The 13,502-nt window shown below is 36.3% G+C and overlaps 1 long non-coding RNA gene across 2 annotated transcripts; it reads left to right on the top strand.

The window, feature by feature from the left end:
- The first annotated feature begins 3,374 nt into the window (after window positions 1–3,374).
- Window positions 3,375–12,179, top strand: LOC113047061 (uncharacterized). 2 transcript variants are annotated; one of them, XR_003276193.1, is made up of 8 exons: window positions 3,375–3,777; window positions 4,069–4,179; window positions 4,732–4,845; window positions 7,443–7,496; window positions 7,591–7,662; window positions 8,389–8,487; window positions 11,878–11,922; window positions 12,017–12,179. It is a non-coding gene; the product is annotated as an uncharacterized LOC113047061 (long non-coding RNA). The 2 variants fall into 2 exon arrangements; XR_003276192.1 differs by having other exon boundaries at window positions 4,729–4,845.
- The last annotated feature ends 1,323 nt before the right edge of the window (window positions 12,180–13,502 follow it).

The raw sequence follows: 13,502 nt of genomic DNA, 5'->3' as shown, positions 1-13,502 counted from the left end.
CACTACATGTTGTCATGCTGCCCACAAAGCTATTGGCACCAATGTTTTACCTGTACTTTCCACTGCATTGTGTTATGTTTTACCTGTACTTTCCACTGCATTGTGTTGTTTTAGAGTTAATAGAAATGGAAAAAAATATGTATACTGTAGGGCTAGATGATTATGACAAAAATCATAATTGTTGATTATTTCTGTGAAATTGTAATTTCGATTATTAATTACGATTGTCACAATTTTCATTGAATGATGTTTATACCATTGTTTGTTTTTATATGAAAATAAAAAAGCTGAAAACACTTTCACTGAAAAACATTTAGTGCCTTTCTATAGTATTAAGCCTCAAATGTCAAATATATAGGTGCTGGTCATATAATTAGAATATCATCAAAAGGTTGATTTATTTCCCTAATTAAATTCAAAAAGTGAAACTTGTATATTATATTTGTTCATTACACACAGACTGATATATTTCAAATGTTTATTTCTTTTAATTTTGATGATTGTAATTAAGGAAAATCCCAAATTCAGTATCAGAAAATTAGAATATTGTGAAAAGGTTCAATATTGAAGACACCTGGTGCCACACTCTAATCAGCTAATTAACTCAACACCTGCAAAGCCTTTAAATGGTCTCTCAGTCTAGTTCTGTAGCTACACAATCGTGGGGAAGACTGCTGACTTCACAGTTGTCCAAAAGACGACCATTGACACCTTGCACAAGGAGGGCAAGACACAAAAGGTCATTGCAAAAGAGGCTGGCTGTTCACAGAGCTCTGTGTCCAAGCACATTAATAGAGAGGCGAAGGGAAGGAAAAGATGTGGTAGAAAAAACTGTAATAGGGATAACTTCACCCTGGAGAGGATTGTGAAACAAAACCCATTCAAAAATGTGGGGGAGATTAACAAAGAGTGGACTGCAGCTGGAGTCAGTGCTTCAAGAGCCACTACACACAGACGTATGCAAGACATGGGTTTCAGCTTTAGCAGTCCTTGTGTCAAGACACTCTTGAACAACAGACAGTGTCAGATGTTTATCACTTCAAAAAGGACTGGCCTGCTGCTGAGTGGTCCAAAGTTATGTTCTCTGATGACAGTAAATTTTGCATTTCCTTTGGAAATCAGGGTCCCAGAGTCTGGAGGAAGAGAGGAGAGGCACACAATCCATGTTGCTTGAGGCCCAGTGTAAAGTTTTCACAGTCAGTGATGGTTTGGGGTGCCATGTCATCTGGTGGTTTTGGTCCACTGTGTTTTCTGAGGTCCAAGGTCAACGTAGCCATATACCAGGACATTTTAGAGCACTTCATGCTTCCTGCTGCTGACCAACTTTATGGAGATGCACATTTCATTTTCCAACAGGACTCTGCACCTGCACACAGTGCCAAAGCTACCAGTACCTGGTTTAAGGACCATGGTATCCCTGTTCTTAATTGGCCAGCAAACTCACCTGACCTTAACCCCATAGAAAATCTATGGGGTATTGTGAAGAAGAACATGCGATATGTCAGACCAAAGAATGAAGAAGAGCTGAATTTCTAAAAATCCTTTCTTTGTATTGGTCTTAATTAAAATTCTAATCTTCTGAGATTCTGAATTTGGGATTTTCTTTAGTTGTCAGTTATAATCATCAAAATAAAAAGAAATCAACATTTTAAATATATCAGTCTGTGTGTAATGAATGAATATAATATACAAGTTTCACTTTTTTATGGAAATAGTGAAATAAATCAACTTTTTGTTGATATTCTAATTATATGACCAGCACCTGGACATCGGAATTTTTTTTCTCTCTTTAAAGTATAAAAAAATACAAATACTATTGGTATTATAATGTTAAATTAAAACAACATTATAAAATATAAGGTAGAAAGAAAAAAAACATATCTTAAGCATGCAGAATAGCATAAGTGGACTTTGAACGGTTACTACAATTTTTTATTTAGTGTTTTCATAAAATCCTTATTTGTATACATTCTTCTTCATTACACAAAATATACAGCTACTATTATTTAACATTTTAATAAAACCTTAATTGAACAGAACACAGCGATCATTTTAGCCAGCTCCTCATCAACACTTTTCCGTTTGGCTGGGGTCATTATTTTCAGAATAAATGTGCTCATCTTAGTTTGATTTGCAGAAGGACATAGAATACCTTGAGTTTTCAGCAAGACAGTGGATGCAGAAGCAGAAGTTCTTGGCTCAGGGTCAGTGGATGGCAAGCTAGCTAGCTCTCTCTCCTCCAGCTGTACCGATGGTTGGGCGGTTCTTAGATGTCTGTGCAGGTTTGTTGTTGACCCTGCATTGACATATTTTCATTTTACAAATTCTTTATTCAGCTTTGCAGTCTCCAATATCAATGGTTATGTTTACATGCACCCAAATAATCCATTTGTAGTCGGATTGATGGCTGAATCAGACTGTAAAACGTTCATATAAACACCTTAATCGATCCGATTGAGCTCGATCTGAATGAAGTTTCGATCAGATTAAAGAGGGTGGTTTATGCGTCTTTTAATATGATTGAGAGTACATGTAAACACTCGTTTGGATTGAACCACAAAACTGCACATGTGCAATGATGCAGATATAATGTAGGCTAATGACAAATGACACACAGAACAAGTGGCTGATCCTTTTAAATAAAGTGTTGTATAAATGCGTGTCCTGTCATGATAAAACTTTCTGTTCGCTCGGCAAATGTGAAGTGGAGCAGGACAACCTTGTTTTGTATACTCATCAACATTCAACCTGTCTTGGGTGCAGGGGGGGGACTTTTTTTCCCTACAAACTGGTAAATATTAATTCTGCTGTTAAAAAACAAATAAATAAACCATGTAGGAGAGTGGTTATTACGTGCAAACTCAATATTATCTATATGTCACTTCCACTTTTCACTGTCACTATTTGTGCAATGTGCACATGTAAAAAAAAATATGTTCCGATTTGAAGCTTGTGACATATAAACGTGCACATCTACCCGATCACTTTATTCAGCATTCATGTAAACAGTCCGATTGAAGTCCGATTGAACCCAAAAGTGTGCATGTAAAGATGCTGCTTCTCTCTTCTCTTTTTTAAATCTGGCTCCCCCACCTCTTTTTCTGTGAACTTGGTCTGTACCATTACACTCACTATCTTTGAATTGTGTCCCCTTTGTGTGTGATGGTTTGATTTAACCATTGATAAAATTCATGACTAGACACTGTAGTAAATGTACTTTCTTCTTGGCGCTGTAATTGTTGCTTGCTGTTATATTTTCTCTTGCTTCCATGTAGACATACAAGCAGTAATTGTTGTTTTATTTCATATTTCTATTAAATTAGCTACAATAGGAACAGATTTCATTATATTTCCGTTTGCCTAATCTATGTGTGTGTGTTGGTTTTTGTGGTTTACAAGGACTTTTGACCTGAATACGCACCAGCATTACAGGGACATTTGGGTTTATGAGGACAGGGCCCATGTCCTTATAATTCCGACAGTGTATATGCCTTTCTCTATGTCCCAGAAGCTCCCTCTCAAATTTTCGCGCCATGTCCTAATATACCACAAAACCCTGAAATTTTACTATACACTGTGTATCCTCCGAACTCGGGAGTGCGCCCCTGCAGCCCGGACCCGGTACTGCATCCGCGTCATCGAAAATTTGCATATTTTACACTTGTGTAAGTTTGGAGGCCGCTGATTGGCTAGATCGGCACCGGAGGGCGGGAAATCGCGAAAACAAAATGGCGGCGGTGGGCGGGGCTACATTCTGCCGCTAATAGCTCCGTACAAGTAAGTTAATGCAGTTTGGTAATTATTTAAACACTTTTTTGCTATAATTTATCGATTGTATATGATTATATAAATGCATAATGATCGTGCAATTAAACATATTCCTTAAATATCATCATATAAAGTATGAATGTGACTTCAAAGCTGTAATTACTCAGTTTAATATCAGTATATTGATGTAACGCTATTAATGTAACGTTTCATAGATGGTTATTTAAATATATTATTATTATTATTATTGTTATTATTATTATTATTATTATAAATCCCGTATACTCGTGCTCTAATCAGCGAGGCAAGGGTGTCGGTTTGTAACTTCCTGTTTGGACCGGACGCAATCTGTGCACCTGAAGTGAAGACATCTGCGGTGTGAAGCTGTTGGAGACAACTATTATATGAAAGGTGAGTAATACTGCTGTTAAATCGTTTCTCTGAGAGTTTGTGGCTCAGTTTGGCTTGTTCGTGAGTGTCTTCAGTGCTCTTTAGAAAGCAGCTAGCGCGTGATGCTAATGGCGCTAGCGTGTTTACACTAAGTGTCCTCTATTAAGAGTAACATCAAACAAGAATCAACAATGCTTGTCAGTTTAACTTCTTTTCGTTCGCAGTATAACTGTAAATGTAATAGAACAGTCTAGCCATCATAATAATCTGTTGTCATGGCTACAGTCTGTGAAGGGGAGGGGCAGTTATGTTTAATATTATTACTGTTCAGCTTGGTTTAATTAATAAAAACAGAGATGTGCTCTTTTCACTTCCCAATACTTACTGTATATAATAAGTAAAATCACCTTTATTTGTATAGTGCTTTGTAGAATACAGATATACAGAATACATCATATTACACATATATTCTGTTCAGTAGAACTGTCATTATTCGTTTGCATATTAAGTTGAAAACAAACAAACGTAATATTGTCAGATGGAGGCCAACAGTTCTTATTGTTATTAAAGCAGACACAGAGGATGGCTGAAGGTGCGAGGCGAAGGAGAAAGCTGAGGCCATACAGTGTTCACTTCAACAGAAAGACCAGAATGGGCTCAAGGGCAGGTTCATCACTGATCTTAAAGGTGAGTTGATTTATTTTGTCATCATATAGTCACCATTAAGTTGTCTCAGTCCTGTATATCTTTTGTTGGGCAAAATGAGACATTACTAACCATTTGATGGTTTGTAAATGATGACAGGATTTTCTTCCTATGCCTTTAAAATGTCTTGTGTACTAAATCTGTCTCTGGTTGATGACGTGTGGTTCTCTGTGATGGTTTCACCTCTCTGTTGTTTTAAAGTGTCTCGTTTACACCCGTGTTACGAGGACCCTGTTTTATGAGGACCATCATAAGAACATACACACAATGTGACATCAAGACTATGTTCTTATGATGGTCCTCATAAAACAGGGTCCTCGTAACACAGGTGTAAACATACACACAATGTGACATCAAGACTATGTTTACACCTGTGTTACGAGGACCCTGTTTTATGAGGACCATCATAAGAACATGGTCTTGTGTGTGTGTTTACACCTGTGTTACGAGGACCCTGTTTTATGAGGACCATCATAAGAACATGGTCTTGTGTGTGTGTTTACACCTGTGTTACGAGGACCCTGTTTTATGAGGACCATCATAAGAACATGGTCTTGTGTGTGTGTTTACACCTGTGTTACGAGGACCCTGTTTTATGAGGACCATCATAAGAACATATGAGAATCTCAAGGCGTTTCTCAATGTCAAGGAAGGATCCTCGGAAGCCAGAATTTCGAGGATGCTACGTCATCGACATCCGTCGAAGGACTGTTCCAATGTCAAGGATCCTCAGAATTTCAACCAAGGACTGAGTCCTTCGTTCGAAAAATATCCCATACACAGGAAAGGATGCATATGTGTAGCCTTCGCGCTCTCAAATCACCCACAATCCTAGAGTCGGAGTGTTAACGGTTTTTATTTACGTTGCCAAACATTTGTTATAACTGTAGTAAATATATAAGTAAAGTTTGCCAGTACAAATTACTACCATATTAAGATTGTAATTTATACAAATACAAATTACGTTATTGATGGCTAACTGAACCGGACCTGTCATTTAACAATTGTTAGCTTGGTTGCGTCACCGGCATTTCTTTTATAAATAACTAGTTAAGTTGTCCAAAGTAATTTAACGTTAATATTATACCATTATACCACAGCGTTCTTCAAACTGACCTTTTCACTGACGCAATGACGTGCATTTGCTAGCCTGTTCCATTTACGTGTTCTCCGAATGCTAAAGAGGAGCCTCACCTAGCCTCTGAAGGAAGTGACTTGGAAGGACCAGTCCTGCTAAGGAAGTATCCTTGACATTGAGAAACACCTTCAGTGTGGCGTTTGTTTGACAAAAGCCTGGTATTTAAAGACCCTAGTTATCACCATGACATTGGGCTGTGTGAATGTGAAATAGTAGGCTAAATATGGATCATTCACATCTCATTGTGGCCATGTGATATTCAAAATGTCTAATTGTTACCTTTAGATTAAGTATATTGTAATATAAGTTGGTAAAAAGTCGTTCCCCTTGTTTGAAATTTACTGTCAGGCATTATACTACTGTATTCTGCAGTTTTATCATATTTGTGTCATCATCATCATCATCATCATCATCATCATCATTATTATTATTATTATTATTATTATTATTATTATTATTTTGGCTTTTTTATTTAAATAACATTCTCCAAGATTGCATATTATTTATTCAAAACTTTCAGTATTTTCAAATGATAACTGAGTAGAATCAGTGTCTAAAGAACCTATGAACTCTGAACAGGGCACAGCAGCTATAAAGGTATCCAAGAAGTTCTTGAAATAATTGTGCTAGTCCTTAAAAGAGTAGAACAGATTACGTTGTCCACATGTGTTTCTAAGAGACATTGTTTGCTGCATTATTGTGGATGTTAAAAGTGAGTCTTGGTTTCATGCTGTATAACTAACACAGACACTGTGTCTCAAATCACCAGTTTTTTCTCATACACAGAAATGCTTGAAATAAGCTGTCCACATTTGTCTAGTTACCAATGTCCCGGTAATAACAAGGTTACAAATAGACCAGACTTTTTTCAAACTAATAACACACTGAGACTCTTCAGTCAAGTCAAGACCATGTTCTTATGATGGCCCTCATAGAACAGGGTCCTCGTAACACAGGTGTAAACACATACACACAACCTGACATACTTCAGTATACATGCATGTAATGTAATACTTACAAAGTCATGAACATTAACTTGGGTAACACTTGAAAATTTAAATATTGGTTTGAAATATTGTAATCTTGTAAATTACATTGATAGAAGCAAGATTATAAAATAATTTAATGTTTTAAATCAGTATTTTATGCACTCATTTATTGTCACAGATATCTAATTTGATGTTCTTTTCTATATTGTGGTTGAACCGTCCACTCTTGAAGTCAATACTCTGTCCCAGTCAGAAGACACAGACGTAGAGAAGGTTCTGCGACTGATTGATTGATTGATTTTAATTTAAATTTGATTTTTTGATTTCATGTGTCAGTGATCAGTCAGTGTTTATGGACTCCAGTATATGTGCATTATCAATTTGTACAGTCCCTGAATCCTTTGTCTGCAGTAGAATGTTTATTTTTTTTATTTCTGTTTCCTTAATTTCAGGTGACTCTGAAGAAGGACCGGTTACTATTGGATGATCAGGACTGTGTTGAGTAGGTAATAAAATGTGCATTGCATATTTTATGAAATGTTAGATTGATGTTGTAAGAAATCGTCTCTACATGAGCCTTGCTTTTTTCATTGTTTTCAGATGTCACCTGTCAAAGAGCATGTGTTGAATGAGGAGCAGAGCTTTTTTGTCCCCGCTGAAGGAGTTAAGGAGGTATTCACATGTTTCAGATGAACTGTTATTTCAGTGCAACAGTGAATGCTCTGAAGTCTGATGTCTTCATGGGCTGTGATATACTTAGCTGTTACCAAATGTATGTAATTTAATGACGTGTTTTCAATTTCAGTAATATTAGTCGATGTCTGAATCAGGAGTGTCCAGACTTGGTCCTGGAGGGCTAGTGTCCCGCAAAGTTTAGCTCCAGCTTGTCTACACACACCTGCCTGGAGGTTTCTAGTATTATCTGCTTCAGGTGTGTCTGGGGTTGGAGCTAAACTCTGCAGGACACCGGCCCTCCAGGACAGAGTCTGGACACCCCTCCTCTAAATACAGATTTGTAGTAATATATTGACCAGTACCTTTTAAGGTCTGTAACGTAAATGTTCTTTTATGATTTTAAATGATCTTATTAACCAAATGACCACAACTTCCCTGTCATTAAAATACATTAAGTTATTATTGAAAGACAGTGTAGCTCTTAAAGTATCACATGTATGTTTTAGGAGAACATTGAGATTGAAGGTACGTCCATCCTAGCATGCGTAGCACAGCGGGTCTTTTAAACTCACAGGAATGTTTAAGGCAACTCTTCTCTGAAATATGTCTTGTGTTCACTGTAGAATGTAGTGTCTTTAGGAATGGTTTATAAATGGTGTGTGATTGTGTTTGACTTCTGAATGCAGATGTTTTTCATGTTCTGAGTTTTATTTTTCATTGAAGATGAGATCAACATGACAGATTCTGATGACGCTGATCCTGAAGAAAGTGATTCTGATGATGAGGCTCTTGCTGGAGCTGCGGGAGACTCCAGTAATGCTGGTATGTGTCAGCTAAGTGTTTTTTAAAAATAATAAAAGTTAAAAATATTATTGGGTAACGCTTTATTTTAGGGTCTCTAAACTACAGTGGTGTGAAAAAGTGTTGGACCCCTTCCGGATTTATTTTTTTGCATGTTTGTCACACTTTAATGTTTCAGATCATCAAACAAATTTAAATATTAGTCAAAGGTAACTAACATAAAAGTAAACACAACATGCTGTCTTTAAATGAAGGTTTTTATTATTAAGGGAAAACAAAATCCAAAACTACATGGCCCTGTGTGAAGAAGTCTTAGTGGTTTTTGCTATCCTAGGAACTACCAAAAGTACAGTGTTTTGTGACCTTAGGGAGCGTGATGGGTTGTAGCGTGGTAGAAGGCTAGTTAGGTACGCTGGAGCTAAACCATTTAGGGTCTTATAGGTAAGTAATGATAATTTGTAACTGATACAGAACTTAATAGGTAGCCAGTGCAGAGACTGTAAAATTGGGGTAATATGATCATATCTTCTTGACCTGGTAAGGACTCTAGCCACTGCATTTTGGACGACCTGTAGCTTGTTTATTGACGAAGCAGGACAATCACCTAGAAGTGCATTACAATAGTCCAGTCTAGAGGTCATGAATGCATGAACTAGCTTTTCTGCATCAGAAACAGATAACATGTTTCGTAGCTTGGCAATGTTTCTAAGATGGAAGAATGCAGTTTTTGTAACATGGGAAATATGATTTTCAAAGACAAGTTGCTGTCTAATATAACACCCAGATTTTTGACTGTAGAAGTAGTAACAGTACATCCGTCTAGTTGCAGATTGTAATCTACTAGATTCTATGTACTGTTTTTTTTGGTCCAATAATTAATATCTCTGTCTTATCCGAATTTAATAGGAGAAAATTATTACATTTTTAACACACTCTGTTAGCTTAGATAATTGAGAAGTTTCATCTGGTCTGAGTATCATTAGCATAACAGTGGAAACTAATCCCATATTTTCTAATAATATTACCAAGGGGCAACATATATATTGAAAATAGAAGGTGACCTAGGACGGATCCTTGTGGCACTCCATATTTTACTGATGATAAATGAGATGATAAACACCCCATTTAAGTAAACAAAATGGTAGCGATCGGACAGGTAGGATCTAAACCATCTTAGAGCCTGCCCTTCAATACCTGTATAGTTTTGTAATTGATCTATGAGGATGTCATGATCTATGGTGTTGAACGCAGCACTAAGATCAAGTAAAACTAGCAATGAGATGCAGCCTTGATCTGACGCAAGGAGCAGGTCATTTGTAATTTTAACAAGTGCAGTTTCTGTGCTATGGTGGGGCATGAAACCTGACTGAAATTCTTCATACAGATCTTTTTTTTTTTGCAGGAAGGAGCTCAATTGAGCAGACAAAACTTTTTCTAAAATTTTAGACATAAATGGAAGATTTGAAATAGTTTAAATAAATAGATTTTGAAATAATTTGCCAGTACACTAGGATCTAGTTGTGGTTTCTTAATAAGAGGCTTAATAACCACCATCTTAAATTGTTTTGGGATGTGACCTAAAGATAACGATGAGTTAATAATATTGAGAAGCGTTTTTTCGCCTACTCTTTCAGTAATTTACTGGGTACAGGATCTAATAAACAAGTTTTTGGTTTAGATACAGTGACAAGTTTATTTAGCTCTTCCTGTCCTATAGTTGTAAAGCACTGCAGTTTATATTTGGGTGCGATGGATGAAACTGAAGTGTTAGACGCTGTAAAATTGACATTTGTTATTGTATTTCTGATGTTATTTATTTTATTAGTGAAGAAATTCATAAAGTCATTACTATTAAATGATGGAATATTAGAATCAGGTGGCGTCTGGTTATTTGTTCATCTAGCCACTGTGCTAAATTTGTGGAACAGCACTGGAGAACCTTCCCAGGAGTGGCTGGCTGACCAAAATTACCCCAAGAGCACAGTGACGACTCATCCAAGAGGTCACAAAAGACCCCACAACAACATTCAGAGAACTGCAGGCCTCACTTGCCTCAGTTAAGGTCAGTGTTCATGACTCCACCATAAGAAAGAGACTGGGCAAAAATGGTCTGCATGGCAGATTTCCAAGACAAAGACTAAAGGCTCGTCTCAGTTTTGCCAGAAAAAATATTGATGATCCCCAAGACTTTTGGGAAAATACTCTGTGGACTGACGAGACAAAAGTTGTGTGTCCCGTAATGTCTGGCGTAAAAGTAACACCGCATTTCAGAAAAAGAACATCATGCCAACAGTACAATATGGTGGTGGTAGTGTGATGGTCTGCTTCTGGACCTAGAAGACTTGCTGTGATAAATGGAATTCTGCTGTTTACCAAAAAATCCTGAAGGAGAATGTCCGGCCATCTGTTCGTGACTTTAAGCTGAAGCAAACTTGGGTTCTGCAGCAGGACAATGATGCAAAACCCACCAGCAAGTCCACCTCTGAATGGCTGAAGAAAAACAAAATGAAGACTTTGGAGTGGCCTAGTCAAAGTCCAGACCTGAATCCTACTGAGATGCTGTGACATGACCTTTAAAAGTCTGTTCATGCTTGAAAACCCTCCAGTGTGGCTGAATTTCAATTCTGCTTAGATGAGTCGACCAAAATTCCTCCACAGCGCTGTAACAGACTCATTGAAAGTTATCACAAACACTTGATTGCAGTTGTTGCCGCTAAGGGTGGCCCAACCAATTATTAGGTTTAGGGGCAAACACTTCTTCACACAGGGCCATGTAGTTTTGACTTTTGTTTTCTCTTAATAATAAAAACCTTCATTTAAAAACTGCATGTTGTGTTCACTGGTTTTCCTTGACTAATGTTTAAATTTGTTCGATGATCCAAAACATTAAAGTGTGATAAACATGCAAAAAAATAAGGAACCAACACTTTTTCACACCACTGTATTGTCTTATTAGCGTGCATATTATTATTAGTAGTAATTAAGCACTTATTAATGCCTTATTTTAAATGACCTTATTCTACATTCCTAATCTTACCCAATACATTAATGTAACAACTGCCTTATTTACTAATAATAAGCAGCAAATTAGGAATTTATTGAGGGAAAAGTTGTAGTTAATAGTTCATAAGTGTTCCCTATTCTAAAGTGTTACCTTATATTGTATTAATCCAGCATTACTAACAGAATATTACTCAAATTAGGGATGCATCAGTTTTGTATTGGTGTATTATCTGGCTATACCAATATGTTGATACTTAGTGTTTAGGCAAAAAACTGATAAATGACTGTTTCAAAAATAAACGTTTAACAGGCCAATTCCATTAGAATATATATATACTGTATATATATGTCTTTTCTGTTTGAGTTACTTCTGAGTTTCCTGATCATTATATGACTGTTTGTCTGCAGGTGTTCAGAAGATGCCCATTGAGAGCACCACTGAAGTTCCTGAAGGTACCAGAGGTTTAAATTGCAATAGCACCATCAATGTAAGTACATGAGCTCTCGTAGAGTTACAACTCACTAAAGTGTGTATTCTTCTGTACAGAGAGTGAGAGTGAGGCAGACACTGAAAACACACGGAGAGGGCAGAAAGTGTCCTGGTCAAACACTGAAGTTACAGCTGTAATCAAACATTTTAAGGACCACAGAGCTAAAGGAAAACTGGCCACAATGACTGAAAACCAGCAGTGTAAAACTGCTGAGGATCCTGTTTTTGGTGAGATGCAGTGCACAGAACATACAGGATTTTGTAAGAAATCGAGGAATTATCTTAAAAAGGAAAACCCAAAGCAAGTGATGTTACAGTACATCCTGTGTCTTGATGCCATTCTATTATCATGAGCACTTTGGTTGTTGTTTTTATTTCCAATAGTGCAAAACTGTTATAGCAGCAGTTCATACAAATATCTCCATGTAGAAAACAAGTTCAATTGTTAGTTTGTCAAAAACTTTTCATTCTGGAAGTGAACGATTCCTTTACAGATAAATCAGTTTCTCTACACATCTGCAGCATGTATTGTGTGCTCAGAGTTAATCGCATGTTTACTTTTTCATTCTGGAAGTGAACCATTCCTTTAAGGATAAATCAGTTTCTCTACACATCTGCAGCATCTATTGTGTGCTCCGAGTTAATCTCATGTTTACTGTGTGTTTAGTAGGGATGCACTGATCATGATTTTCATAGACGATACCGATATTTATTTATTTTTACAAGCAAACTGGCCGATTCCGATACAGATTTCCGATTATTATTATTATATTATTTTTTTTTAAACAACAAACAAGAAAGGAAAAGTATGCATAAACAAGATGTTTTATTTGGTATTTAATAGGCCAAACTGGCTTTTGGCTATTGAAAACAATAACTGTAACCATCTGAAATTAATGGCAATAACTGCACAGTAGTAGCCTACATTCAATACAAACATAGATGCTACAGACATCAGCATTTAGCTTTTGTTTTTGGATTGGGTTGAAACTACATAGAACTGGCCTTAAATTAAAAGATTAACTGTAACCATGTGAAATTAAAGGCAATAACTGCATAGTTCTACAGTCCAAACAACACAATCAACACACATTTCAATAAGAGGTTTCTTAATCAGCATATAGTATTTTAGTTTTAAAATTTGGTTTTAAATTTAAAACAAGGTCTTTACCAATGAGACTAAATAAAAGTATGCTATATAAATATTATTCCAAAATGTTAAAATCAAATAATGTTGGTGCGAATAAAGCACAGATGCAAAGTGGTTCATTCATCCAATTAAAAAAATAAATAAAATAGGGTAATGATTCACATCTATATATTTTTTTTTACTTGAGCCAATGAAAAATAAAGAACTATTCTCAAGTTAAAAAATAAAATTGTGAATCATTACCCAAAAATATTTTAATTGGATGAATGAAACCCTTTTTTCAGTGTGCTTCAGCAGGTGATTTTTAAATCAAATTAAGTCAATGTAATTTTAAGGAAAAAGGAAAATAATCCTATACAGAACTGACGTTTACTTCTGACTTTTCAAACGTGA

This window comes from Carassius auratus, chromosome 28 (genome assembly GCF_003368295.1).
Source record: "Carassius auratus strain Wakin chromosome 28, ASM336829v1, whole genome shotgun sequence".
NCBI lineage: Eukaryota > Metazoa > Chordata > Actinopteri > Cypriniformes > Cyprinidae > Carassius > Carassius auratus.
This window is presented reverse-complemented; position numbering and strand designations above follow the sequence as displayed.